The 27,303-nt window shown below is 47.4% G+C and overlaps 2 protein-coding genes across 3 annotated transcripts in view; one reads left to right on the forward strand and one right to left on the reverse strand.

Moving 5' to 3' along the window:
• DOCK1 (dedicator of cytokinesis 1) overlaps positions 1–27,303 on the reverse strand; it is a 493,559-nt gene that overhangs the window by 210,005 nt on the left and 256,251 nt on the right. The window lies entirely within an intron of this gene.
• Positions 26,988–27,303, forward strand: part of INSYN2A (inhibitory synaptic factor 2A) — a 58,609-nt gene continuing 58,293 nt past the window's right edge. The window contains exon 1 of the mRNA XM_077877217.1: positions 26,988–27,137. The gene's annotated coding sequence lies outside the window, so the exon portion shown is untranslated. The remainder of the gene's footprint in view (positions 27,138–27,303) is intronic.

Raw genomic sequence — 27,303 nt, forward strand, 5'->3', positions numbered from 1 at the left:
AGATGAAATCTTTGAACTGTTTTTCCTGTAATTTATCCCTAATGCTCTCGGTATTTATTTTGTGCCAAAGGCTGAACGAGAAGGCTAAGGACATTGAAATATGAGGACACAGTCTCAAGATGTGAGAATCTCAATCCGTAAGAAAGAGGACAGCATGACCACAGGATAGTGCTGCATGCGTGGGAGTCAGAATGTTAAGGGCCAGCTTCACCTCCATGGATGTGAGCTCAGGGGTGGTGAGGATCACGGAGCTGGTGGGCTGGGGACACAGTTGCCACAGCCTGTAAGGGCAGGCTCCACAGACAGGGTCGCACTCAGCCCTGGATGGGATTACACATACGGAAATGCTGTCAAAATCAGCTTCATTAACCAGAGAAGTCAAATCCACAGAGGCAGAGGGAAGACTGGTGCCAAGAGGGCAGAAGGGAGACTTATTAATTCATAGGAAGTTAAGAGTTTCAGGTTGGCAGGATAAAATGAATTCTGCGGATGGGTGGAGGCAAAGGTTGTACAAGAATGTGAATGTACTCAAAGACATTGAACAGTCTACTTAAAAAAAGTTAACATGTCGGGGAGTCTGGGTGGCTCAATCCATTAGGTGTCCGACTCTGGATTTCAGCTCAGGATATGATCTCAGGGTCGTGGGATCAAGCTCCATGCCGCACTCTGCACTGGGTGAGGAACCTGCTTAAGATACTCTCTCTCCCTCTCCCTCTGCATTTACCACCCTCCCCTTCCACTCTCTCACTCTCTCTCAAAAAAAAGTTAATTTAAGGTGGTAAATTTTGTTATGTATATCTTACCATGATTAATATATTTTTTAATCTTTAAAAAAAAATCAGCCTTGACATGACCTAGCACCCTAATACAGACCAAATGGCAAGTAAAATGACGAAGGTTGAAGAAGTTAGCAAAAAGCAAAGTTAGTACCCCTGAAGTAGCAGTAAGCCTAACCAAAATCTTCACTTCTTTAGGGCTGCTCTGCACAGATCATGCGACTCCATGTTCACACTGGTTAGGACCTGTGCAATATTGCAGCAAGTCTAGTTCATCGACAGCAAGATAACGGATTCTGCTTTACCCTTTGTTGATCTCTTTTCACCAAAAAGAGTAACTCCAGAACAAATCCATAGGCCCAGCTCTGAATTTGGAGGATTAAGTCAACAATATGCTCTAGGTTAGACTTTAATAACACGGTCATCCTTTACTTGGAAAATAACAGCAAAAAGTCAGAAGAAAACGGAGAAAGGACCCTGAATTTTAATACAGCACAGACCATGGGTATGAGCAGTGCAGCAGGCAGAGACACGTGCACTTGGGAAAGCACTGCCTTATCTCAGTGCCAACTGCTGGAGGTCACTGGCAAAGGAGCGTTCTTGGCTGGTGAGCTGGAAGGAGCATGAGACATGCAACTATGGGTAGGAGACTGGACTAGAGAGAAGTCAGATGTCCTCTGTCCCAGTCACTGGCCAGCAAGCTATGCAAGGCACCTCTTTTTCTCATTTTAAGAAGATTGTCCTACCTCCTACCTCTAACCAAAAAAAAAAAAAAAAAAAAAAAGCAAAAATAAAAACAGAAGTAGACTCATAAATACTGAAAACAAACGGGTGGTTGCATGTAGGGGTGGGGAGTGTCAAATAGCTGAAGAGGTTAAGACATACAAACTTCTAGTTATAAAATAAGTAAGTCATGAGGATGAAAAGCACAGCATAGGGAATATAACCAATAGGATTGTAATAACCATGTCTGGTGACAGATGGTAGCTACACCTGTTGTGCCGAACGCCGCGTAACATATAGAGTTGTCATGTCACTGTGCTGTACACCCGAAACAACGTAACACTGTATGTCAAGGGTATTTCAATTAAACTAAACTAAAATCAAACAAATAGGAAGAGTTCTCCAGCTCACAACGTTATGACTTGATGAGTCCATTTTCGAACGGAGGGTTATTTATCTGGCCCTACTATTAGCGACACCCAAAGAACATTAGCAGATTCCACGTGGACACAGTGAGATGGTCGGTTCTGCAGTCATACTGACACAACTGCGTACTAAGTCAAATTATGCTTAAATTTCTATAAAGGAAATCACCACAAATCCTAATGAAGATTCTCTGCAGATTAATCAAAGTATTTATACTCCACGGTTCTTAAACCTAATAAAGGGCAGGCCTGGTGGCCCACCGGTTTAGGGCTGCCTTCAGCCCAGGGTGTGATCCTGGAGACCCGGGATCGAGTCCCAAGTCAGGCTGCCAGCATGGAGCCTGCTTCTCTCTCTCTGTATCACAAATAAAGAAAAAATATTTTTTTAAAAAGACAAAAAACAAAGAAACAAAGAACTCATAAAAATCTTTTCCATATGGCATTTCCCCCCCTTTAGACCAGTGTGCAACAAAACTTCACTCTTCAATATGCAAAAGGCCCGTGTGAGCCGGCTCGGATTGCCAACACGCTGGCGTTACCTGTCTAAAGCATGACTGTACCAATATTTCCTTAAAGATCTCCAAACAGATAAGAAAGTATCATGTGGACTTAAGCAATGTATTAAGTAGAAATATTTTTTAAATACATCTTTGCTTTTATTATTATCATTTTTAAAAAAAATTTTAGAGGAGGAGAAGACATCCATAGGAGCTCTGAGTCTCCCCAGGAACACAGTATGCTCCACAGACTGCCCATACACACAGTAGGTTTCTCGTGGTTTTGGCTGCCAGCAAATTAGCATATTGCCATCGTGTGAGAATTATAATCCATACATAGTGTCACTAATGAAATAAAACCCAGCGTGAAACTGCCTAAACCGCTTACACTATGCAGTTTCACGGAAGTAATGTGCAGAATCCAATTAAAGAAACCGGTTTTCCTCTCCGAAAGCTGGAAACCAAGGACAGAGTTGGAGCGCAGCAAAAGAAGAAGGTGTAAGCGGGCATGCCATCAGCAGACGCTCATCCTAGGTGCGGGGTCCTGAGATGCTCGTCTGGGAAGTTTTCTTGCTTCTCCTGCCCACACCCCTTCCTTGTGTGACAACACAGCGCCCACGAGGGCAGGGAGAAGGCTATAGCACGCAGCACTGCACGCTCAGAACTGAGAATGCGGGCATGCGACAGTACCTTATAATGACGGTGCATAGGGGGATGAAAAAATCCCGCCTCTAATGGCCCCTCCTGCCCCCCAGTCCTGGCTGAACCACAGACACAGTGATGGAAAGGCAACAAGGCAGCCAGCCATTGAGAGGCCACCGCCCTGGGGGAGGACAGTCCCCCCCCCATGCCCCCACCCCACAATGAGTACCAGGCACTCCTCCCCTAAAGAGAAGCTCAAATCCCCACCTGACTCGACCACTCCTAGGAGAGCGCTTCCCTCTGACAACTGCAGGCTGCTAGCCTCTGTCTGACTGCAGCTATGAGAACACTGTTCTGAAGGCCAAAAACCTGCTGGTGGCAGGCGAGAATTAATTTACGAAATTAATGAACCCGAATCCTATCACCAGTAAAACCCTGCTTTAGTGTAAGGTCCAATCTGGGTGCCCACGGTGGGATCTGGTGTCTCCACAGTTGATAGAACGGAATGTGGATTATCACCACGAGGGCGAGTGATGCATTCAAACGTGTTCGTAGAAACGCAAGCCCCTGACCGTTTCCAGAGACCTGTGAATACCTGAACGTCAAAGCAACACGCTGCTCGTGGACATGAAAAACAATAATATTTGATATATGAATAGGCATTTAAATTACTTCTGATTTACAGATACCATTTCATCTTTAGCTTTTAAGCTTGCAGTCTCAATTTGTTTTTCTGTTTTGCTCATCCAATCTCTCACGTTGACATCTTTAACTACTCCTCGCAAATGCTTTTGACTCAGCAATACTGCTTGTGGGAGCAGATCCTAAGGAAACAAACCTAAACAGAGCAGTGTTTGGGGTAGAAAGATGGTCTAGGCAGCATTCCTTTACCCCTGGAAATAACCTAAATATTCCCTAGTTATAAAAGAGTGAAGAAAAATAAGGAACACTCTTTTGGCCGATAAAATTTGCAAAGCGATGTTAGGAAGGCGAAGCAATCACATGGAGCAAAGAGGCAGTCGCAGGACACTCGGGATGAATACCAGTGAGAAACACGGATGAGGGCTTCCAGCAAATGCTGGGGAATGAAGATGGAGAATGTGGAAGTTTGCACGAAAGGCCAAGGGCCACGCGGCTAGAGAGTAACAAGAAAGAAGAGAAAGTGAAAGAGAAAACATTACGGAGGGGCACCTGGGTGGCTCAGTGGTGGAGCATCTGCCTTCGGCTCAGGGCGTGATCCCGGGGTCCTGGGATCGAGTCCTGCATCAGGCTCCCTGCATGGAGCCTGCTTCTCCCTCTGCCTGTGTCTCCACCTCTCTTTGTGTCTCTCATGAACAGATAAATAAAATCTTAAAAATACATATATATTATGGGAGCGCCCAGGATGGAGGCAGGCCGACCAAGCAATGCCATGAAAAGAGGGAGAAGAAGTGCTCGGAGAGGTGAAAGAAATAAGGACTTGAAGTAAAAAATAGGAGATTCCAGTGTATTTAACACACACACACACACACACACACACATATATTTTGGTGGCATAATTTCATATATAATGTAACACAAGGTAATTACTTAATCTCTCCGCGTTATCACCTTATTCAAGCATACATTTAGGGCGACCGTTCCTACCTTCAAGTGTTGTTTTTGCAACTGTCGGATACCTAGTGAATACTCAAGCGTGTCCTTCGTGTCTGTGCATCAGCAACAGGGAAAGGTTAACCAAAGGCCCGGGAGGCACCCAGAGGAGGAGCCCTGTGCTGAGGGCATCGGACGTGCTCATCAGGACACTGTCAGGGTCCCCAAGACAGAATTGTTCCAGAACTGAGAGGGGAGAAGGTCAGAGGTGTGGTTAGGAATGGAGGCAGCAGGGGCATCTGTGGGGCTGAGTCGGTGAAGCGCCTGCCTTTGGCTCAGGTCATGATCCCCGAGTCCCGGGATCGAGCCCCGCTTCGGGCTCCCTGCAAGCGGGGCGAGCCCGCTTCTCCCTCTGCCTCTCCCCCACTCTCGCTTGTGCTCTCTCTTGCTCTCACTCACACTCTCTCTCTCAAATAAATAAATAAAATCTTGAAGAAAGAAAGACATGGAGGCAGCAGCTGGTGGTTCTCAAGGAGCTGCCGAAAGGCGATAGTACAGGAAAGAACAGAGCAGCCTGGGCCGGAGAAGCGCGCTGGTGGCGGGGGGTAGGGGTGCTCGCAGCCTCAGAAAGACTGGAGGGGACGCCAAGAGGACGGGGAGTGGTGAACAGGCAGGTCCCGGGGAGGTGGGGGAGCAAGAAGAAGGATCAAGCACAACCGGCTTTGAACGGGAGAGGACACACTTGTCTCCCATTCAGGAGAGACGCGCGGACAGGACTGGGGTGACAGGTGTCACTCTCAAACCACAGCAAAGGGTAGGAGCCCGAGGTGGCTCATACCTGAGGGCTGGAACTCAACGCATGGAGGAAGCACGACCCCCGTGCAGGGGCCTACGTGCACGGTCATGCCACTTACCTGGCAGCCGCTGGGGGACACAGCTGGATACCAGAAGAGCAAGAGGGGGATAAAAGTCGTCCTATCCGGCCAACATGCGTATCCTGCAGGGCCACCTGGCAAAGCAGAGCTTAGGGACCGACGGGCATGTGCCAACCTCTCAAATGCGAGGGTCGGGCCCAGGTCTCCAGGCTGGATCCTGGGGCTGTGCTCTTACCCCAAGGGAAAGGACAGCAGCTCCAAGGGAAAGCCTACACCGCAGGGGACCTGCAATCACTCCAAAAGGAGAGCACTGAGCCATGCCTGACACACAAGTCCTTTCAACTCGGGGCTAAATCTTTTGGTAAATTAGCAATTTGGGATTTTTTTTTTTAATTTGTGTCTCAAAACTTCACCCACATTGAAAAGTAAGGAGAAGGGATCCCCGGGTGGCTCAGCGGTTTGGCGCCTGCATTGGGCCCAGGGCATGATCCTGGGGTCCCGGGGTCAAGTCCCACATCAGGCTCCCTGCATGGAGCCTGCTTCTCCCTCTGCCTGTGTCTCTGCCTCTCTCTCTCTCTGTGTGTGTGTGTTGCTCATGAATAAATAAATAAAATCTTTAAAAAAAAAAAAAAAGAAATAGAAAAGTAAAGAGAAAAGACAAGACGTCTGCAATAGAGGCGGGTACATGGAGATACGCCCCTTTTTCCTCAAATGCAAAGCTCGGTGGCAGATGAGGGTAGGGCATATTATTATTATTATTATTATTATTATTATTATTATTATTATTATTATGGCGTTGGGGATGTTTTGAATTATCAACAGCAGCTTTTTGCTCATGCGTGAGTGTGAATTTTAGCCTCTTCATTCTCCAGCAGATGGAACAGTGAGGTTGCCCAGCCTGGAGACTGCCACACATGGTCATAAAGAACACCTCCAGGGTAGGGGCTCCTGAGACATGATGACGTGGGAAAAATAACAGGTTTCCACTAAGTCGCAAGTGGTTTTCCCTTTAAAAGCTGGCAATGCTTCTAAAGACACACACTGCCTATTTCTTCTCCCTTCCCCTCTATATCAGAAAGGGAGACAGAACACGGAAGACTCCTACCTCTGGGAAACGAACTAGGGGTGGTGGAAGGGGAGGAGGGCAGGGGTGGGGGTGACTGGGTGGCGGCCACTGAGGGGGCACTTGACGGGATGAGCACTGGGTGTTATTCTGTATGTTGGCAAATTGAACACCAATAAAAAATAAATTTATTATTAAAAAAAAAAAGACACACACTGACCAATCTTGCCTTGGTGTCTGCCCAGTGAGCATCTGCACCTAAGATTTCTTCCAACGCCTTGTTTCTTTCTTTCTGGACTGAGTATTCATTTCTATATAAAGTTTAGTAGAAAAGCTCACAGAAGGCACTTCCCAACTCGAGAACTTGAGACTCGATGTGATGAATGACACCTTGACACACAGGTTCGAATGAGTGACTCACCAGAGACTCCAAAGGGAATGGTTTTGTTTGTATGTTTTTTGGGTTTTTTAAATTTATTTTTAATTTTTTTTTAAAGATTTTATTTATTTATTCATGGGAGACACAGAGAGAGAGGCAGAGACATAGGTAGAGGGAGAAGCAGGCTCCATGCAGGGAGCCTGACGTGGGACTCGATCCTGGGACTCCAGGATCACACCCTGAGCCAAAGGGAGAGGCTCAACCGCAGAGCCACCCAGGCAGCCCATTTATTTGTCATTTAAATTCAATCGCCAACATATAGTATAACTACCCAGTACTCATCCCATCACGTGCCCTCCTTAATGCCCGTCACCCAGTCACCCATCCACCCACCTCCCCTCCCCTCCAGCGACCCTCAGTTTGTTTCCCAAAGCTAGGAGTCTCTTACAGTTTGTCTCCTTCTCTAATTTTTCCCCACTCCATTTCCTCTCCTTCGCTATGGTCCCTTGCACTATTTCTTATATTCCACATATGAGTGAGATCATATGATGATGGTCTTTCTCCAACTGACTTATTTCACTCAGCATAATATCCCTCAGTTGTAAATGGTGGGTATTGATCCTTTCCGATGGCTGAGTGATATTCCACTGTGCATAGACCACATCTTTATCCACTTATCTGTCGACGGCCACCTGGGCTCCTTCCACAGTCTGGCTCTTGTGGACACTGCTACTATGGACACTGGGGTGCAGGTGTTCCATCATCTCACTACATCTGTATCCAAAGGGGAGTTTTTATTCTTACTTTTCCCTGGTGCAGCCCAAGGATCTGGCACCTTGTACACCTTCTAGAAAATTATTTCACTAGTGAATCGCACAACCGTTCCCTTCCCGGACTCCCAGGGACCAAGGATTCTGTAATGCCAACCCCCTGTGAATAAATCCTCCTGGGACAGCTAGGATACGGTGCCCAGGGAGCAACATCTCCACGAGCTTCCATGTCACATGGAAAGGGGTGGACAGATAAGCCAACGCAGAAACACAAATGAATGTGCAGAGCCTCACGAGAACAGACAGGGCAGTTCCTTTAGGCTGAAGGTCTAGGGTCATAAAAAAGGAAGTCTGGCTCTCACTGCCCTGCCATTTAGATGTCTTTGCTGTTGTTGGTTTTGGGGATTTATGTTTTTGTTCATTTGCATCTGCAACAACAACAACAAAAAGTTGGCTTTAGACTATTTTGAAAATGTCCGTAAGTTATCGCATGTGTGGGTAGGGGTTTCCTGCCTTTTCGTTTTTAGCTCTGCATAATTTATCTTGAAATCAACCTTGTGGAAGCATATTTTAAGCTTCTGAATGAGCTTTAGTTACAAAAAGTGCCCATCAGTCAAAGAGCATTACCGGAGCCATCCTGTCTATTTCAGGGCCTAAAAAAACAAGGCAGAGCCATTTGTTCACAATCCATCACTGTTCATCCCTGCTAGCAGGAACTCAAGATAAACAGGGTACAGACGTGAGCTGAGGCTGCTGGATGCTGTCTTAGTCACAGGCCCTGGGCATCCAGAGGAGCTGGGAGCTAGAGACAGCAGGACCACGTCCAGGTTCAGGTCACCAATATGTCCCCAACCCACAGAGAGGTGAAAATATAATAGCATAAATACAATTCTGGGTCAGGGGATGCCTGGGTGGCTCAGTGGCTGAGCATCTGCCTTTGGCTCAGGGTGTGATCCCGGGGTCCTGGGATCAAGTCCCACATCAGGCTTCCCACGGAGAGCCTGCTTCTCCTCTGCCTGTGTCTCTCATGAATAAATAAATACAATTTAAAAAAAATAATAATAATTCTGGGTTGGAAAAAGAGAATGAGGAGTAGCCCTAGGGGCAATCACAGAGGCAGATATAAGAGCCACTTTTACTGAACAGAGTAGATGTGGGGGCCCTAAGAAGCTCTGGGGACTCCTTGCCTACATACGCATCTGCCTTAAGTAGATATTAACTCCCTATTCCACCCTGGGGTTTGTAGCATAGAGGAACCCCGGCATAGGGGTGCCAGGGACATGGTCAGATGGGTGGCCTTAACACCTCCGTTCCGATGCCACACCATGACACCACCCACACATCCATGCAGGAAGAAGGGATAACCCAGCCGCGATGTCATCCTAGGCCTCAAATTGTATTCTCTAAAGAAAAGGAAGTAGCCACAGCTGCATCCATCAAAGCAGATAGATCACAAAACCATAACGTCACAGGAAAACGTGTATTATATGATTCCATTTGGATGAAAGGCTAAAGCAGGCAAAACGTTAAGAAAATACTGTTAAGGAATATGGAAATATGTGATGAAACTATTCAGAAGAGTAAGGAGATAAGTAACCCAAAAACCTGACTAAAGACTGCATCAGAAAAAGGAGGAGGCATATTGTTGAGGGACGAAGGAACATCTGAGGATCTTGAGCTGGGGGTGGCAGACAGCCCGTTTTATTATTTTTTAAAATGTACGTATTCCTATGGAACTGTGGACTCACTACACCTAAGCGAATCTAACACTGTACGTTAAGTAACTGGAATTAAAATGAAAACTTAAATAAACAAACTGTACATACTTGAATTGATCCTCTCGTGTGCGCAATAGATTTTTATTTAAAAGAAAGCAAGGAAGGATGTTGATGAGCACGAACGAAGAGGTGTGGAAAGGCAGAAAGCTCTGCAGTAGGAAGGCTCTCGGCTCTACCTGCAGTGCGCTAACAGTGGAGGTCATTTCCCAAAGTGTGTTCCCTGGAACACAGCCCTGGCATGCTTCACAAAAATACAAAAAATAAAGAGCTCTCGGGTAAGCAAAGTCAGGAAACACTGTAATGTTAAGGTCTATCTCAGCTTTTGCAAAGTCACAACGTACATTAACGTAGTAAAGTTTCTGCCAACACTGCTATCGGGAAACATTTTCACACGGTTCAGCTTGTGATTATACAAGCTTATGGTCTTATGTGACACAATCCACATCTTATGTGACCAATCCATTAAGTAGAACTGATCACGATCGACCAGTAAGTGTTTGACAATACCCCCAAATAGGATTCCAAATCATATAAATTTTACCCTAGCCCAGAAGGACATAAGAATATATTATGAAGAATAAATCGGATCATCCTTGGGAATGTTCTAGATATATCACCTTTTTGAAGCATAATCATTTGATTGCTTTGAATAAAAAAGAAGAACTGTCATGTTCTTCATCTAGGATCCTACCTGCTGCTTATGATGCTATCCCAAAATGCTTAACCCGTAAGCAGTATGTTTAAATCATTCATTCCACCAGGAAGAACAAACATGGATGTATCTGCAGCAAAGACAATTAGTACTAATAAATTTGTTCTGATAAACTAGGGGAGAAACGATAGCCTTTGGCTTATTATGATGAGAAATGTTTAAAGAATACTCTGATAGAATAAAACCAGGGGTAGACCTCTATCTACGGATTGCAGGATTGTGCACATTGTATTGTTGAATGAAAAAAAAAAAGCAATCTTGAAAATCTTCACACACACAAAAAAAGAAAAGAAAATCTTTACACACTCATTTTACAACGAGATCCAGCAATTGTGGTCCTCGGTATTTATCCAAATTGGATGAAAATTTATATACAAACAAAAGCCTGTACATAGATGTTTATAGGAGTTTTGCTCATAATGCCCAAAACTTAGAAGCAACCAAGATGTCCTTTAGTAGAAAGATGTATAAACTATGATATACACAATGGAATATTATTCAGCACTAAACAGAAATGAGCTATCAAGTCATGAAAAGAGAAATAGGAACCCTAAATGTGTATTACTAAGTGAAAGAGGCCAATCTGAAAAGGAGACATACTGTATGATTCCAAAAAATATGACATTTTGGAAAAGGCAAAACTCTGGAGACAGTGAAAAGATCAGCAGTCACCAGAGACTGGAGTTTTGGTGATAGATGAGCAGGAGAGGACACATAGTATTTTTAGGGCAATGATATACTATTCTGTAGGATATCATCATGGTGGATATGGGGTCATTATGGGGTCATTATAAATTTGTTCAAACCCACAGAATATTCAACACCAAGAGTGAACCCTAAGATAAACTATGGACTTTGGGAGGATGATGACATGTCAGTGTGGGTTCATCAACCCTAACAAATGTACCTCTCTGTTGGAGGATTTGGCAGTCATGGAGGCTGTGCATGTGTGGGGATAGGGTGTACATGGAAATCTCTGTGCATTCCCCCCTCAATTTTGCTGTGAGCCTAACCTAAAACTGCTTTAAAAAAAAAAGGAAACTCAAAAAATGCAGAGTAACGTGAATATGGTGATTGTAAAAACAAAATGAAGCAAAGAAACCCCTCTCTCCCACTCTCAATAATAATCTGAGCTTATTTATATATGTAAATAAAAATACTGCCTAAGTGCTCGTGAGCAAGAAGACAGGTGCGTAAAGATAAAATGCCAGGCTGTCCGCATTGTTAACTACCTGAGTGGGCGGGAAGGGGTGCTGGGCAGAGAAGTGAGGAGATTTGATTTCATGCATCCTTTCACTGTAATATTATCACATATTATAAAAAGCACCTATGACAGCAAAAAGTAAAAAAAATATATATTTTTTTAACTGAAAGCACTTCTCCAAGTGAAATTTAAGAAGCAGACACCATCATTGTTTCTTCAATTCCACATATGAGTGAAATCATATGGTTATTTGTCTTTCTCTGACTTATTTTGCTTAGCATAATACCTAAGAGTCTCTTAACTCTAGGAAACAAACTGAGGGTCGCTGGATGTGAGGGATAGGGGGCGGGATGCAGTGCCTGGGTGATTGGCATTAAGGAGGGCATGTGAAATAATGAGCACTGGGTGTTATATACGACTGATCAATCACTAAATACCTCTGAAACTAATACCACACTCTATGTGAACTAAATTGAATTTAAACAAAATCTTGAAAAGAAAAAATTTAAAAAAAAAAAAAAGCAGAACATCATTATGGAATGGAGATGGCAGGAACTCAGCCTGGAAGTCAAGGTGATCTTCTCCATCCTTTTGGGGAGAGGACAGGGGGTGGGGAATGAAAAGATGTTGACAAACAAGCCAGTGACCTGATGGAAGTCATTCAGAGACCCTAAGAGAGGAGCTGCCATTATGGTCACGCACATTATAGACACAATCAATGCATCCTTTGGTGAGAGAAAAAAAAGAATCTGCACAAATACTCAAAACATTCATATAGGACACGAGAGGTTCTGAGTGACTGGGATTCAGGGAAGCCCCACAGGGAAAGGCGTAGCTCAACCAGGTGATCGGAAAAAGCACACAGGAGCAAAGGGAATATAAAGCAAGAGTTCTTGGAAGCAAGGGACCCAGTCTGCCCCACTCAGCACATGCCTGAATTGGAAGCCTTTCTACCTTTTAATGGAAACTCATTTTCAAATTCCATCTGGATTCTATCACATGCTTACATAGCCCCTCAAGAATACAAACGTAGAAAATAACTAATAAAGTCTCACTTTTCTTGAAATGCAACCAGGGTCGTCACATAGTGGCCTTGTGTACGTCTGCTTCTAAAGACTTTTTTTCACATGAGTACAAAGACCAAATTGCATCTTGAAAGAATTTCATACTCGATCCAAGCAGACACACAAGGGGAGGGCTGGGCAGGCAGCAGCTGGGAAGTCCGTGGAAGGGTTACATGATGCTTCTTCCTTCAGGACATTAACCTTCACGTCATTGAAAAAAAAATGCCCATAATCAAAATTGTGATCACTTGTGATGGGTATTTCTTAAAAGCTAAGTGAGATAACATTGATTTTCAAACATTGCCAAGATGAAAACTAGTTTTGAATAATTCTGTAATAAATGCTTATTTTTCCAAAGCATTGACTTCTTCAAGGAGGAAAACACATCGTATTCTCAAAAAGTAAATGCACGTTTGTTTGCAGGTTTGAATCCTATTAAGTGGCACTATTTTCCAACCTGGGAACTACAACATGCCCTGTAGTGTGCTCTGGTGCACGAAGCTGGCTGTCGTGCTGACGGGAAATAATCTGCAAGGTTCGAGGAGATGTGGAAACGGGCAAGGACCGGAGTCAGGAAAGGGTGAGAGCACTTGCCACCAGAGCACATCTCTGGGAGGACTCAGGGCCCCACCCCGGGGTGGCTGGTGAGCAGAGAGGTTCCCCAACCCCGGCGACACCACCTTCGTGTGTCACCAACTACATGCATTACTTTTGAAGGTGTTTTCACAGAAATTATGAAAACTTTCATAATGTTGTGTTCAAACTTTTCTCATTTGGCCAATTATGTCATTTCTACTAGGAAACCATTTCTATGAGGATAAAAAAAATCAATGTATTAAGAATTCAATAATAAAAGCTGTTAAATGTCAGAGACAAATAAGACAATACCAGACACTGGTCAGAGCCCATCTCAAGGCCTCAGATTCACGAAGTGGGAGACGCAGTCATCCACAGACCTCTGTAAAGACCACTGGATGTAGGTTTTGCCCAGGTCAGTGAGTCAATCTTCAGAGCACCCTGACCGGAGCACTTCTCCCCCTAAAAATATGTGATACCATCTGCCGGGAACCCTGGACCAACCCTGTAACCCATCGAGTAAATCAAGAGCAATGTCCTGCCCAACGGGGCAGACCCACAACCCCCTTCTGTCCAGCATGACGCACTTGGCCCTGCCTGGCTGCCTCCGGGCCCCGGGTGTGCGGGGCTCAGTGGGCGGCTGGAGCTCTGACGGGCGAGAGGGAGGGGGGCCGGCTGTCGTGCACTAAGTCAAGAAGCCCCTGTCCCATCTTGCAATCGGCCCTGGGGACCCCCGGAGCTTGGAATTCATGCCTTTAAAAAAATTTTAGTAATGCCCTGGACAATGCAGCAGAGGGAGAGGATCTGCATCAGGCTCTCAATCTCATGCAGGGAGGAATCCTTGGGGAAGAAAACCAAGAGAGAGACCAGCAGAGGTCATCCTGCTCCCAACCTCCACTAGCAGAGCACAGAGCAGCGGCGCACCCCAGGGCCTGTGCCCTCAGCTTCCAGAGGTGCAGCCCGATTGAGGCCCAGGAGGGAGAGGAGGAGGGAGAAAGGAGCAGCCTGCCGTGGCTCCCGGTAGGTCCGCCTGTCTGCAGTCCTGAGCTCAACCGGAGACTTCCTTCCCGGTAATCCCAGAGAGCACCTGCCCCCGACTGTATCACCAGCATCATCCAACTGCACGGGGTCCTCCCTCCTGCAGGATGAGTTCTCAGGCACGGGTCCCTTTACAGTGGCTCGAGGGCCTCCTGTCCCCTCCGCGGTGCTCCACGGCTTCTGCGGGAGTCGTTCGCCCCCCGCTCCGGGCTGCGGGGCCCACTGCGCCTATGGCCGGCAGCAGAACGGAGTCTTGACGCTGGTTTCCGGAGGTAACAGGACAAGAACCACCAAATTTAAGACTTCATAAAAAGTTTCATTCTCACTGCGAGGGAACCAAGAAACTGAGACAGAAATCTTTCCTCTCTTTTATCTTTTTTTTTTCCTGATTGAAAACTTCAGAAGAAGAAGAGTGGCACGCAGCAGGGTGACGTGTCCGAGCCACGACGGGGAGGGACTGAGGACTCCACGGGCCTCGCAGCAGCCCAGCCTGCGGTTCCTGAGCCAAGTGCCCTAGTCCCGGGAAAACAGGAGAGCGGGTGGGGGGAGGCTGCAGCCCCAGGACGGCGAAGTCAAGTCGAAATGACGCGGCTCAGTAAGCGGCCCCCGGCTGAAGGCAGGTGCTCGGGTTCTGCGTATCTGGGAGCACATGGGACCCGAAAGAGGCAGGCAGGCCCACTCGGGACTGTTATTCCCACCCCTGGCATGGGCAACATTCTTTCAAGAAATCCTACATCTGAGACTTAATAGCCCAATTGTGGGACATATTTATTTTTACAACTTGTCTGACGGACCAACCGACTGGTACGAATCACTTTCTTGCCTTTATACTATTTCTCCATTTTCCAAACCCATCATCTATAAAACGCAAGGCAGCTCTGCCCAAGGAAAAAGGAAGGATGGATCTGGTGAGCCCCGGGAAGCCCTCCTCCTCCGCCGATTCCCCGCAGGACGCACCGTAACATACTGTCCGATCTGGTGATGGGCTGACACCTGCCCTCACCCTCACGTCCAGCAAATCCTGGAAGCCACCAGGGAGACACAGGGGACACAGGGTCCACCTCGGTTCTGCTCTCCTCCAAGCTTCAGCTTGTCCAGGCTCCTTTCCCCAACCGACAGAAAATCTTACGTGAGATCTTCCCATGCAAAACGACCTCTGATTTTTTTTCTTTTATGAAAATCCAAATCAAGCCCTAAAACACACGCACGCACATACACACACACATACGCCGATTTGTTCCTAACTCCCAAGGCAACTTCACCCTTCTCCTAACTTCTGTGAGTTCAACATCCTGACTCATCGGTTCTCAAAAGCTGCCACTCGTTGTCGGCAGCAGCAAAGTATAAAACCAAAGAATTGCCTCTGGATATTCAACAGAATTTCAGTGCTTCCAAGAGTTATGCAGCGAGAAGATAAATTTTAAAACATTTCCTTCAGTTAAGCCCACGTGAGAGAAAGGAAGGTAGGCTCGGCTTCTCATTGCTAGGTAAACACATGGCCATCACCACAGAGATTATATTAACGACCACTCGGCAAATTATTGCACGACCCACCAGGAACTAATTTTAATCAATAAAGGCGCTCCACAGTCCTCATGACAGGCAACACAAAAATGCTGCTATATAAAAGTCAAAAGTTTATCTTATGTCTCTAGAGAATTTGCAAAGTACTAACGGATGACACAGTACTGACAAAAATGAAAGTCGGTGCAACAATCACTACATCGCCTTTTTGGCATGTTGTAAAAAGTATAGGTCATGGAATCTTTGCTCCCTTGTGATAGTCAAATCTGAAGATATTTGACTGATTATTGATCCTTTAGTGGAAAATTCGTATTAAGCTAATAAGCATTTTTCACTTGTGTACAAAGAACAATTACAGAAACTTAACTATTTATTTCAATTGCTTGGAAGCTATCAAAACAACAAAAAATACATTAGTCACCATAAAAGCTCTAGGATTAAAAGCCTAGAGCAAAGATATTCCATTTGGTTTCACGAAGTACTTAAATAAATCAGCCAGAGATGAAAATCCAATATTAACTGTCCAATATTGTCTTGTCTTGACTTACAGAGTGTTCTCTGCGGGGGGGGGGGGGGGGGAGGGTGCAATAGGGTAAAGGCCCCTGGCATACATGGCTTTCCCACTGAAGAACCTACTGCATTTTAGTTCCAATATTCTCATAACCAGCAAAGCAAAGTTCTTCTAGCACGCAATGACAAAGATGTTGCCATTCCCAGTTTTAATTTTTCTTGTTTTCCCAAGAACGTGAGTCTTGAGGCACCCGATTATTGTTACTCAAAGACACACAAAGAGCTCCATCACTGTACCCCTCACCAGAAGTCATCCTTGATAGAATACACTGATCGAATTCTGCTCAAATCTCCTATGAGGCAGGTTTCCTAGATTCTAGCACATGTGAGAAGCAAAAAGTAGGAAAACACTTTCCTATAATGAATCAAATGCTTTATTAATTCATCCTTAAAACTAGGTCCACGTATGGCACCAAAATTCTTCAGAAGGACAAATGCTATAAAACAGAGGCCAGCAAACTACAGTGTGGGGCAAATCTGGCCACTCTCTGATTTTAATAAAATTTTATGGGAACTCAGCCATGTTCACTATTTATCTATTTTCTATGGCTGTTTCCTGCTTCAACAGCAGAGATGAGTTTTCACGCCAGAGATAGTATGACCGACAAAGTCGAAAATATTTATTATGTAACTCTCTAAGAAAGAGTCTATAACCACTGCCTTAAACCATTCCTCCCATCAATAATTAGGTGGTAAAGTCAATTGTCTATGAAGGCAATCCCAAAGTGTGACACTCAACCCACATTCTTAACATGTTCAAGAATGAATGCTATTCTGTTTACCTGGGAAAAAGGAGATAGCAATTCCAGGTCTCCCAAAAGTGGCATTGGTTCATTCAGGTACAAGTTAAAAACACACAAAGCCAAAATATGTCTATATTTTGCTTCACGGAAAGTTAAATTATTACCGAATACTTCCAGAGGCTATTCCTAAATCCTCCACAACTCCTCGGCAGTGGTTTCTAAGGAAGGTTCCAGGCTTACATCGTCACATTTGTTGACCTTCGTGTGCTTCCTTCCTCATCTGACAAACCTTGTTGATAACAGTATTTAGATATACAGAGATTTTAGGATGATTAAGGTGCTGATTCACATAAGACTGTAAAACAATCACCGGCATAGAAGAACCGATTGGCGTGGGGGGACCGACTGGCATAAATAGAGTTAGCTCAGTGAAGACTGGAGAATGAGGGTAGCAGTGTTTTCTATTTCGTCATGAAGGTCCAGAGTGTAATAATAGTTATGGAGGAACTGTACCCAAAACCAGCCTACACTCATAGAAAATAGGCCCCTGAGATGCTAAGACTTATCTTTTATCCAGAAGAAATTAGCATAAATTTTAAAGAAAATATTCAATAAGTCATTAAGTCTGCAGTTGAACCTTGAACAACATGAGATGACGTACGGTGATGCACACGCTGAGGAAAGTCTACGTGTAACTTGTGATCGCCAAAAAACTCACCTACGAATGGCCTACCGCTGACTGGAAGTCTTACCAATAACATAAACATCCAATTAACACATATTTTATACGTTAGCTGTATTAACAAATATATTCTCACGATAACATAAGCTAGAAATAAGTTAAACTCAGAAGAGAAAATATATTTATAGTACTGTATCAAAAAAAAAATCCACACAACGTGGAAACATGCAGTTCAAACCCACATTGTCCACGGGTCCACTGTGCCTATATTATGGAGAACAGGGTGTTGGCTATCCTAAAAAATCAGGAATAAACTGAGTCGAACTGGACGAGATCTATAGAAATATTCAGAAAAGCACATTATAAGTTCCAATTTACTAAAACTTTGACAGGAGGTATTGGCAAGGAATCTTCCACGATTCCTTCACACAACCTACACAACCAGCCCTTCAGTTTACGTATCACATGAACATGTCATGTGTTAGGACTTCCTAACATCGCTGAGGGGATGAAAACAGGAGAAAAATGTGTAATGCTCCGAGCACAGAGCCTGGCCCTGTGGGAGATGCGCTGCCTTCTTTAATTCTTGAGCTCTGGTTTCTCCTGAGGAAATGTCACCCAGAAGTTAGAAGGAGACTTTCGGGAACTTGGCCCACATCCTCCTCTGGCAGCCCTAATCACGCCTGGACCATCTTCCTAGTGGAACATGTGCAGAAATCCAGGACAAACAATTCTGGAAACCGCCAGCATGCACATGCATTCTTATGTGCACATATATGAGAACATATGGTAGATCACACTTGACAAAAGAGATGCAAATCTCCAGAGTCACATATTAAGTAATTTTTGACACGCAGGAACCCTGTAAGTGCATGAGAGGCAGCGGTTATTTGAAGGGAGCCTTATTCAAAATGAGCATTTGTTACGGGGAAACTTGACCGCGGACCTGTTGCCAAGCCATACTCTCATTCGAGGGGTTTGTTGAAACTGAGCTACACCCATGAATGAATAACTTTAAAAATACTGATTCTATTCTGTATGTAAATGTAGAGATTATGCATGCTTGTCAAGAAATAGAGAATAGGCAAGTCTACAGGAGATCTTTGCATTTTACATGGTATAGAGATATTATTTCTGCTTTAGCAGAGCTTGTTTAAATTTCATGGCGAATATCAGCCACATTTCAACACTTGTCATATGTCTCACACCTTAAGCTGATTTCACTTCGGCAATGTTTTAAAATGTCCTTTAAGTACTAACAAAGTATATATTCCATCAATAAAGCAAGAATTCAACAAAGAGCTCTATACGTGCCTAAGGTCCAAGAGGAAACCGTTTCTTCGGAAAGTCATCTGCTCTAGGGTGTGGGCATCGGCCTCAGTCTGCTCACGCAACCAGGACGGGGTACTCCATTTTCTTATGAGAGGCTGTCCAAAATTTCCAATGGAATTCCTTCCCTTTGCTCACAACCGTAGAGTCTGAACATGGGATTCCTGTGGTTGAGTCCTAGAGCTTGAACCAGATATCCAGAACCCTTATTCCTCGTCCTTGCTGGAGTGAGAAGCAGAGAAAGCTCCAGAAGTGAAAATGTTCATTAACACCCAGAGACCAAAAAGGAAGGAGCCGATAACTTATGAATCTGCAGGTGAAGCTGTTGGCTCTTTACTATTTTCATGGTGTGAATGAATCACAAGTCTTATTTTAAGGGACTCGGAAGTATCATCAGCAATTTCATGTGACAATATTTACTCTGCTGAGAAGGGGAGGGGGAGGTACCATTAAAATAAATTTCTTCATTTTCCTACTTGGATGCAGTGAACAAAATCATCAATAAATTTCATCTTCTACTAGAACTTGAGGGCACAATGCTCACGGTCTAAGACATCCTAATAAAAGGGCAATTTTGCATTTGCTTATGCTGATCCAACAGAGCAAAGTGATCCACATTCAAATGGGCAGAGAGCGCTCACGTACAAAATGGGTAGAGCAGGGACAAATCTCGCACAATGATGACACGTTGAACTGTGTCCAAAAGTGGCCTCTTAGGGACCCACGTGTCACAGCCTCTGGAATCCTCAACTTACAGCTTAACTGTCCAACCCCAGATGAACATTTCATATTCACCGAATTCTGTGTGGGCTCAGGTTGAGAACACGTGTAACGCAAATTAAGATTTCCTTTCAATTTTTTGAATTTATTTATTCATGAGCGACGCAGAAAGAGAGAGAAAGAGAGAGAGAGAGAGAGAGAGGCAGAGAGGCAGAGACACAGGCAGAGGGAGAAGCAGGCTCCATGAAGGGAGCCCGAGGTAGGACTTGATCCCGGGTCTCCAGGATCACACCCTGGGCTGCAGGCGGCGCTAAACCAATGCGCCAGTGGGGCTGCCCTCCTCTCAATTTTTTGCTGAGTAACTGATTTTTCTGCTAATGCTATTTCATCTTATCAGTGACCATCTTCAAATTCACATCTCAAATATATTTGTTAAAGAAACACAATGATTTTCGAGTTTCTTCTCTTAATCTACCAAAAGAGCCAATCAATGAGCCCCAACAGGGCAAGCTTTGTGTGATCTGCCTCCTTCACTGAAAAGAAATGCACACTCCGGGATATGAAGATGCTTCCATCTCCTGACTTTGAGAGGCCTGGGGGCTGCTTAGAGTTCTCCTTCCAGGGAAGGGAGAGGACCTACCACAGAACCGTGATGGTTGGGATACTGGGATTGAGAAAACCGGGACATCTACTATCCAAGCACGAACACTGACCAATGAGCCAAATTGGATTTGTGTTTAAGAAAGACTACTGAGCAACATTTAAAATCAAAATGTCCGGCTTTCTTAAAATCCCAGGGACAATTAAAGTTGCATAAGAAACATGTTAAAATGTGTTCTTGATGATTGCTTTACCATCCGTTAAAAGGACGTTAGTATTAATGAATGGCAACCCCGAAGTGAGCATGTAAGGGAGTGCACGCATTTAGATCTCAGCAAAGCTCCAGAATGTGCCAAACCACAAATTAGGCAAATAGGAAATGGGAGACCTGCAACTCTACAGAGCAATGGAATTAAAGTAATGACCTACTTAATTCTCCAAGGATTCAATGATATGAAAAACAACAACAACAAAAAAAACAACTGTTTATCAAAAAATACGGAACTGAAAATCCAGTGACCTTAGAGGTCATCAGGTGCAATTGGAGATTTTTAAACAATTCTGTACTACTCCCATTTGGAACTCAGCATTTAAAAAGCAAAATGCCTGCTTTCCAATATACGGTAGCTTGCTACCATGTCGTCCATAATCGACAGGACTGAACAATACATCTCAAGTCAGGTGATGAGACCACCACTGGCACCCAAAGAATGTGAAATGGTCTTTGTTGGTCGATCGATCAATAGAGAAGGACAACTATTGTTATTCAATGAAGAAAATGTGTTACAATATTGAGATGATACTGGACAAGCGTAAGGGCTACCCAAACGTGCCCTGATTATGGTACACTGCTGTTCCAGTGACTGTTTTGACTTCAAAGTATAACTGATACAGTGATAAGATGAAGCATAGCTACGAAAGGTAAAAGAACATTCGCTCAAAGACACTCTTTAGTCAGCCTAGATGTATTATCTGCTTGATGGTAACAGTTAACACTTCTAGTCAGGATCTGTCCCATGAGAGGTTTCTACGAATACCACAAAAGGAGTGGAAGGGACGGTGACGCTCTGGACGCAGGTACCTGCTGTTGCTCGGGGCCAGGTAAGTGCCAGGAGAGCATGCCAGTGGTTAATGACATTCTCAATTAGGGCCATCGTGTCTAAATAGCACCGAGTAATTTATAGAAACACTAACTTCTAACATGTGCCCTTGAACAACACTCAAGTTCCTATCTAAATAATGAACCTGGGCGGGTTGTTGCTTTGGGGCATCCAGCAGAATTAGATTTGAATCTAGGCTTCATCACTTCCTAGCTGTGTGACCTTGGAGAAATTACCATAAGTCTCTGTTCCTTATCTATGAAAATAATTTAACAATATCCAGTTCATGGTTGTCCTGCGAGGAGAAAAAGAGACATTGCGTAGTGTACCCAGCACTGCAGATGAACAACCAAAGTGACCTGTCACCGTCAGAGAAGTTCTACGGAAGAGCATCCCGCTGTCTTCTCTCTCCCCCTCTCCCTATCCCACCTTCAGGTCTATGAAGCTCAGGTGCATATGGATGGCAGGCAGGAATACCTCTACCAGAAGGTGCTGTGCCAGACCTCAGGCCTCCCCGCGGTGGCCGCCCAAACGCAGAGAGGCCTTGTGTGCGTGGGGGCAGACGGCCGTGGAAGGGAGGGCCGTCAATGGTCCTGATACCCGCAAAGTAGATTAGCAGAGCAGACACGGAAATCTGAAAGCAAGTTTTATCCCTTCTTGACCTAATTCTGGTCCAAGGTATCATTCTTTGGCCTGGCACATCACCTGCTGGATGAGGAGCAGCTGCCCTTGGCAAGCTCAGATGGATACCGGTGTTCCCAGAAAGGATTCAGAAAAGCCCCTTAGCCTTTTCCTCGTGCAGAGGCGGTCAGAGTTGGACAAGGAAAAAGCCCTGGAGACCCGTCAACCCCACCAACAAAACACAGTCCACGCGCTCCTCAATCAGCAATGAGGGGCAGTTACTGACTTAATGGGGGGGAAGGGGGAAGCCTCTGGGTCTGATCAGGGGTGCTAAAGGAAGGAAGGGAGCGAGCCAGAGGCACATGTCCCCTCTTCACTATCTCTAAATACTACTGCCCCTGTTGTACGATGCGTGAAAGGAAACCCAGAGCCACCTTTGTTCTCTTGACAAATAAAACCATTCCATTTTCTACAGATAAATCAGATTCACAATGATGCATAATAGAAAACCAGGGATTTCAACTAATCTTGTGTGATGCTCAGTTTTTCCAAACCAAATTGTATTCCAGGCCAATAAACCCATCTCTAGTCGCTCATCATGGAAGGAAAAGAAATTTGGGGTGGGGAAGAGTCCCCCGGAGCATGGACCAGCACTTCAGAAACACAGCTCCGCTGCCCACCAGGAGGAAACACAGCTTTGTTGCCAGGACAATGGAAGAGCCACAGGCATGGGGCTTCACACAGAGGGAGACTCTTTTGCTCAGAAAGTCAGTCCAGAAAGCGGAGAGTAAATGCTTGAGCAGAATATAACAAAGGAAATGATTCAGAAGGGCTTCTCTCAAGTCTTCTAGGCAAAAGATGAGGTCTGGCTGGAGCCCCTTTGAGCAGGATGTCTTGTTCTTGAAAGAGAAAAGAGGAGCGTCCAGGTGTGACTGATCTCTCCTCGAGGCCCAGGCCGCCCTGAGTTACCTCTCCTTTGTAGGGGTTGAGTGCAGCCGATCTGTTACCACAGCTTCTGAACGGGAGGGTGTAACCCACCATCACAGACACCGGCGCACCTGACAGTCACTCAGAACAGTCAAGGACAAGGGAGGGAAACCCCGTCCAGAGAGAACGCCATGATGGCGGCCTGCGAGAGTCAGGCAGGTGCTCAGTGGCAGCCTCCCGACGAGGAAAGTTCTAGTCCAGAGCTGGACAAAAAGTCTCACCTATCGCAGCAGTGTGTGTACAGGCACCCTCTTTTCTCCCACCTTGGGTTTTGGAGATAAAGTGGCTTCAGCCATTTTATCAAATCAGCAACAAAGCAAGCGAACTGCACTGACTGGTAGGCCGGTTCCTTTGCAAGGATACATGACCGGGGAGCACATGCGTGGATGCTGCAAGGGCAGTGAGGAGGCCCAGACAGAAAGGACGCGTGCCAAAAAGAACGCCTCAGTGAACCTTCCCATACGAACAAGGTGTGCAACCACCGAGTTCAACATCAGACAACCCAGCACCAGGTGGGGTGGTGGGGCCCAGGGCAGGGGTAACCACCATACTGACGTGTTACTTTTTCTGCATTCTCGCGCCTCGTTGAAATGGCATCTTAGCACGTACACTCTCGGGTCTGGCTGCTTCTGCAGCATGTTTGTGAACGGCATTCGTGTTGCTGCACGCATCAGCCACCGGTTCTGTCCCTTGCTGTGTGGTACTCCATCCACTGCATGAGGAAACCCGGAAATTCTTATCCATTCTACTGCTCATAGATACCTGAGTTATTTCCAGTTTGGAACTCAGGGGGGCAAAACTGTTACCAACATCATCATCCATCTCTGATTTGCATATTCTTGTCTTTTTTAAGGTGGAAATTGAGACCTCCGGTGACTCAACTCAACAGCAGGGCTGGCATCTGGTAATTCTCTGCACGAGAAGGCAAAAGGAGAGAGGCTCGGCTAGGCTTTTAGCCATCTCTCTTGTACGTTCTTGTCTCTTATTTTTTGGGGGCTTCTGCTTTCAGAAGACCCTACTTAAAGAGTAGCTATTTGTCCCTTCACAAGCCCATCTTTTTCAGCAAAAATCAGAAGCAAAATGCAAGGAACCAATTTTTACCTAATCGAGTCCTAAAATGAACCTACTCTCTGCCACCTTTAACTCTTCTGCAGAAACGGAACATCACAATTAATCCTAGACCCTAAAAACATGCACCAGTCTTGTCTGCAAAAAAAAAAAAATTCAATAGTGGTAATGCAGCGGGGCATCTTCAGGCAGGAAGATGGCATTCACGAATCCCCTGTCTCCCTGGTCAGCCCCTCACAGTGTCTGCTTTCAAGATGAGAACGTGACAATCCATCAGCCTCACCCATGTGGACTATCCCACCATAGGCAAAGTGAAACAAGTTTTTGCCAGTGTTTACGCTTGTGATGTGAAGATTTGCAATTAGGTGATACGGTAAACAAAAGGCTTCCTACTTCAAAAAAGGAGGAGGATACCAATGACCTGGATTAACTGAAAAACTAAGAGTCTAGGAAACCACTGAACACCCAGAGATAGTCTTGATAATACTAAGAAGTTCATTAAACTCTCCTCTTCACATAAGTGGGTTTTCTAACCTGCCACTTACAGTTTTTCTTCCTACTTACACATCATGTGTATCTCAAATAACACTGTCCCTGGAGCCACTGTCTTGCCAGCTAACACTGCCCCCCATGGCTCTGTTCTGTCCTGCTGTGCATGCATTTGTGTTTATCTGTTTTTAATCCGGGTCCCTAAAAACATAGCTGCCCATTACTACCAGCACAATCCCAGTATTTCCCGGCAGTTTTATTTACAGTGACATGTTTAAGGGATGGAAGGCAGATTTCGATTTTATGGATTAGCAATAAAGCAAGATTTACAGAAAGCTCCCCAGACCACTGGGAGAAATACTGGGCCCGCCGTAGCAACAGTACCTCCCCAGGGGATGTATCTTGGAGCGGTCCATGGCAAGGATCCCTTCCACCTGGCTTCAAATGTCCCCAAGTCCTACACATCCCCAACATCAGGTCCCTTCCAGCCGGAACAGGGGGTACAGGTCTTCAGGCTGCTTGCACATGTGTTGGCATACACCAGCTCTCATGAGCACCGTGGGTCAGCCAGAGAAGTAAATAGTCTGAAAAAACAGACTCGGGGATCTGGAGGTAGAAAAGCATCGAAGAAAGTAGACAGAGTTTAGAGACCCAGGTTCAGGGCTCCCTTCCTGTGCACATCTGGATGCCAGAGGACTGCCGACTTGTGTCCCAAAGGAGGCTGCGAGGTAAGAGGGGAAAGGAGGAGGTCTTAGGATGCTTTTCCTCTGGAGCGATTGGACGCAATGCCCCAAGCACCACGTACAGACAAATAAAGCGTTACATATAAAGTAACGTATGTAGAACAGAACATACTAGGCATCGTGCTAGGTTCACTTCAGCTCGGTGAACAAGAAACTAGCAATGGTGAGGTCCCAGGCACGGGGTTGGTGGTGAGGCCGGGGCTCCGGGATGTGCTGGCAGAGAGAGGTGTGTGCACCTGCAGCTCTGTCTGAAGGACTGGTGACGGTGCTTATCCTCTCCTCCCCCTTAATCACCCCCCCAAGCATGTGGCTGCCCTTGGATCCACCATTTCTCTGCCCTTCCTTGGGAAACAGACGCACTCATGAGTGTGGCCGCTTTCAAATATGTTCAAGAAGAGTGAACTCGGAGCCCCAAGCCTGAGAAAATTCAGGGAGCCCGCTGTGGCCGGCTGGCTGCTTAGTCTCAGGCCCAAGCACCAGGGTCAGCCAGGACTCAGGGAGGCCCGGGGGCCCAGCTGCTGCGAGCTCACTCAGAAGACCCACTAGTACCCATTGGTGGATCGGGTGGATTGGGCGAGGGGGTGGGGTATAGCTCCCCGTGCATCCCAGATCTCTTCCTCCCCAAGTGCGCTCAACTGTGCCCTGCAAGGAAAAGGACACCTACCCCGGTGGCGTCTGCAGGTGGGTGGTGTGAGCGACAGGGAGGGAGGGGGTCTGATGGGGAGCGGAGCTGGCGCCCGGCTCGGAGTGCTCCGATGCCAGCGGGCGGCCGACCCAGGGGGCACTCCCACGTCGGTGCTCAGCCCTCCCGGCGGGCCTGCCTGCCAGCCTCCCCTGGGCGAGGCCGCCCCCGGCTGGGGCTCCGCACACGAGCACGCGCCCGGCCCTGGGCCGCGCCGAGCAAGCCGCAGGTGAGGGGCGCCGCCTCCGCCTCCGCCCCGCGCCCCCGCCCCCGCCCCCGCCCCCCGCGCTCCAGGATCCCAGAGCCCTCGGCCGGCCGCAAGCGGGCCACGGTGCCCGGCGACCCCGGCGCCCCCTCCCTGCAGCTGCTCGGGAGGCGGCCCCGGGGTAGACTCAACAAGTTCCCGGGCCGCGCAGCGCCGCCTGCAGCCCAGGAACCCCGAGGACGCGCCGCGGTGCAGCCCCGCGCGCAGGCGGCGGCCGCCGGCGGCTCCTTCCACCGCCTCCTCCGGCTCGGGCTCGGGCTCGGGCTCGGGCTCGGGCTCGGGCTCGGGCTGGGCTCGGGCTGGGCTCGGGCTGGCTCGGCGGGCGGGGGCCCCCCTCCCCGGAGCGCCCACCCCCGCCCCGCCCCGCCCCCGCCCGCCCCGCGGGGCCCGGGGCTCCGCCCGCCTCGCCGCCAGCCGGGCGCACGGGCGGCGGGCGCGCGTCTCGGGCGCCCTGTCCTCGGCCGCCGGGCTCCGCGGAGTAGCGGGGCCCCGGGGGCGGCTGCAAGGACTTCCCCCGCCCCCTCCCCCCGCCCCCGCCCCCGCCCCCGCCCGGCTCGCCGGAGACAATCGCAGTAAATGAGGACATCGGAGGAGCGCGGAGCCGGGGGGCCGTGGCTGGCGGAGTCCCCGGGGCCGGCGGAGCTGCCTCCCCGCGCGCGCCGCTGAGCCGGGCCGCCCGGACGCGAGCTGCGGCGCGGGGGCCGGCGGCGGTGGAGGGGGCGGGCGGCGGGCGGCGGGCGGCGGGCGCGCAGCCGGCCGGGTCCCGGGGGCCGAGCCTTCCTCCGCGCGAGCCCGGCGAGCCTCGCCGCGGATGCCCTGCCCGGAGCGCTCCGCGCCGCGCCAGGCTCGCCCGGGTCCGCGGAGAGACATGCCCGAGCCCGGCGCTGCACCGACCTCGACTTCCCTGTGAGCAGCCGGAGGTAAGCGCAGCCCCGCGCGCCCTGCTCCGCGCCCCGGCGCCTCCGCACTCGGCCGCTCGGACGGGCGCCCACCCGGGCCGGGAGCTCCGCGCGCCCCCGGACGCGGCTTCGCCGGGGACCCCGCGGCTCCGGGGCCGGGAGCGCACCGCGCGGCGGGCGACGTTAT

This window comes from Canis aureus, chromosome 29 (genome assembly GCF_053574225.1).
Source record: "Canis aureus isolate CA01 chromosome 29, VMU_Caureus_v.1.0, whole genome shotgun sequence".
Classification (NCBI taxonomy): Eukaryota; Metazoa; Chordata; class Mammalia; order Carnivora; family Canidae; genus Canis; species Canis aureus.